Source organism: Phytophthora infestans, genomic scaffold, assembly GCF_000142945.1.
Source record: "Phytophthora infestans T30-4 supercont1.120 genomic scaffold, whole genome shotgun sequence".
Lineage (NCBI taxonomy): Eukaryota > Oomycota > Peronosporomycetes > Peronosporales > Peronosporaceae > Phytophthora > Phytophthora infestans.
This window is the reverse complement of record NW_003303639.1, coordinates 81,862-84,917: the sequence shown is the minus strand read 5'-3', so window position 1 is coordinate 84,917 and position 3,056 is coordinate 81,862.

The window sequence follows — 3,056 nt, the reverse complement described above, 5'->3', positions numbered from 1 at the left end:
CTGGGTGGAGTGGAGCTTTAGGACCCCCTCCCGCTGGCAGAAGAACTTTTCTCTTCGGATTGGCGGAGGCAGGGGCGCCCAGTTTTTCAACCCAGAATGGGAACATTTGGAGAACCCAAATGGGCCCCCTTGCGAGAAATTGTTTCCTCCAGCAAACGTACGTCCTGTGCAAACCAAGTGGGTATTTCGTCGTAAGACCCTCGCAAACGGATCCTTGGACAAGTACAAAACCCGGTTAGTAGCCAAAGGACTCACACAGCAGTATGGAGTGGACTATACAGAGACCTTCAGCCCCGTCGTTCGTCACGACTCAATCCGAGCCATTCTGACTTTGGCTGTTCGACTCGGCTGGGATCATCTTCAACTTGATGTGCAAACGGCATTCTTGAACAGCAGCCTGTCAGAAGAGATCTTTGTAAGCCCCCCCCCCTTCCCCCCGATTGAAAATGGTGATGGCAAGGTATGGAAATTTCGTAAAGCTCTATACGGGTTGAAGCAGGCGTCGCGAGCTTGGTACGAGACCGTGACCAAGTTCTTGTGCTAGTGTGGTTTCGTGCAGTGCCAATCCGACACCTTCGTTCTTGTTAAGCGCAGCGCTAACAGCATTGTGGTCGTTCTCATATGTAGATGACATGCTCATCTTCAGTGATGTGACGACAGGTGGTTCACACCATTACATAAGTAGGTAGATTTGCATTACAAAAGTAGGTGCAGCAGCACACGAGTAGCGTGTGCTGAACTGCCGTCACCTTATTGGTTGAAATATGGGGAGCCAGACCCATAATCAACCAATAAGGAGTTCACGTGTATTTGAGTGGTCAGGGCAAGCTGCCCTGGACCTAAATAAAAACAGAGTTGATTTTCCTTCAGACTAAGTACTTGGTTTCAGTATCACTGGACTTGCACGCTTCCTCATCACTACGTGTAAGCAAGTAACGGACACCCCAGACCCGTTACACCAAAATACTGAATATCACCTTAGAAGGGTCTGGAAAGCAAATATAACACCTATTCGGTAAAATGGAGAGTGCCTTCCCGACGTTTATCAAGTTAACAGTACTTGTCACTGCAAAACAAAATAATAAGATAACTATTATTTCCGTCATGATAGTGTAAATATCCACGCTTGGTACAAAGGAGAGAAAAAAAGGTTCACCGCAGAAAACAAAAAGAAACATCGCAATTTATGCAGGTAAAATCGGAGCTACAAATTTGTGCAAGGTCGCTTGTATACATTATATCATTATCTCATTGACTGTATGATACACCTTGTTTACCCCCCCCCCATGTTTCAGCAACAACAGACACCTGCCCCCTTTACTGTATGACTTTCGTATAGTGTGGTCATCCCACCAATGAGTATTACGGATAGACGTTATCCGCTTAACATGTATGTTTAGTGCAAAAACAATTCAGACCTGTCTTTAGTTTTTTTTTTAATTTAGAGTTTAAAGACACATGGTATCGGGCTGCAATAACGTGTATTCAAAGTAAGTCAACATAACAGATACAGCGATTAGCGTCTGTACGACGGCGCTTGTGTCGCTGACTGTCACTGCTCCCAGCCTCCTCACTTTCCACGGCGACGTTGGTGTCATCTCCAACAGAGCTTGCTGGTTGGTGCGCACGAATGCCGCCCCGGTCTTCGCGTCGGTCTTTGGAACCAAGGTGTCGTTCTTCCAATGCCTGTGCCAGATTGTAAAGCAATTTTCCGCGTCATCCTGACTTATTTGTTTGATCTTGTTGCACAGGAACACACGGGTCACATCAGCGTTCTTGATAGCCGTTTTCAGTTTGCGGACGCCGCAATAGAAGGTTGTATTTACCCCGCGGGGTCGACCGCGGGGCTTGAGCACTGACCAGACGTCACATGCGCGCTGGCGGCGTTTGCGACATTCATTCGTCGGTATGGGGGCGTGGTCAGTTGCGCTGTTGTGTCGCTTCGTAGGCGTCGTTTGGAGTCCTCGAATATGCATCATAAGCGCGCAATCTAGCGCTTGAAGCTGTATTGCTTCAATTAGAGGCGTTTCAAAAATTCGACGTGGGGCGCCTTGGCTTTCCATCCGCGGAGCGTCGGCAATTGTACAGGATGTAGGCATTTATGATGGCCAGGTCGAGACTAAGAAACAGCGATCGGTAGTACTTTTTGTGGCGTCTTCCCAGCTGCTGCGAGTATCTTTATAAACACAGTTGTATAATACACGATAAATTTAGTCACGTTAGCATGTATATACATGTTAAGAAAAAGTACCTTTGGAGGCGAAGCTGGCCGTGTACATCGACGCCGCCCATGTAGGTATGATAGTCTTTCACCACTCTTGGCGCCATCATTTCGGCTTCGTGTGTTGCCAGTGGCTCCCTACGCACGCTTCTGTCTTTTTGTGCCCCCCCCCCCCCCAGCTGCAAGAATATGCACATCCGGAACGTCGTACCATCAAATCGCCTTCAGGGCCGGAATATTAACCGAGTTGGCAACTTCGAAGCTACCCCTCTCAGTTTTTACCGTTCGCTTGTTTGAAGCCCGTCTCTCGTTTATCTGTTTCGGCGGCAAAATACCTTCGCAGAGGCCTTGCTTGTTCAGCATTATCGTGCCAATATTCTAAAACTTCATCGTCAGTAACTGTATCGCAAGAACGACCGACGTGTAAAACCGGTATGTCACGATCAATCGGAAGGCAGCAGTCCCGGACGGATCAAACACACGGCGGAGGTTTCGAGCTACTGTTGCTGGGCCTTACTTCTCTTCCGGAGGTGTACGGCTGTCTTACATCTGGCGTTTCCTGCCGTAAAAGTCAAATCTATATAAGACACAATAATAAAACCACAAAAAGGTATAAGACACGATTAGAAAACTTAGGACAATACGAAAGCGAGCCCGACACGAGCTTCCTTACCGAATACAGTAAGCAGTCTTTGAACAGCACAACATGAAGTGTTTTAACCCCTACTTGTGCGGTTTGTAGTTCGTGATATCCCTCATGCGAATAAATCTCGATCTTGATGGAAGCATAGCTTCATCAAAGTCATGATAGAAGGAGGTATGTAGTTGGCTCGAA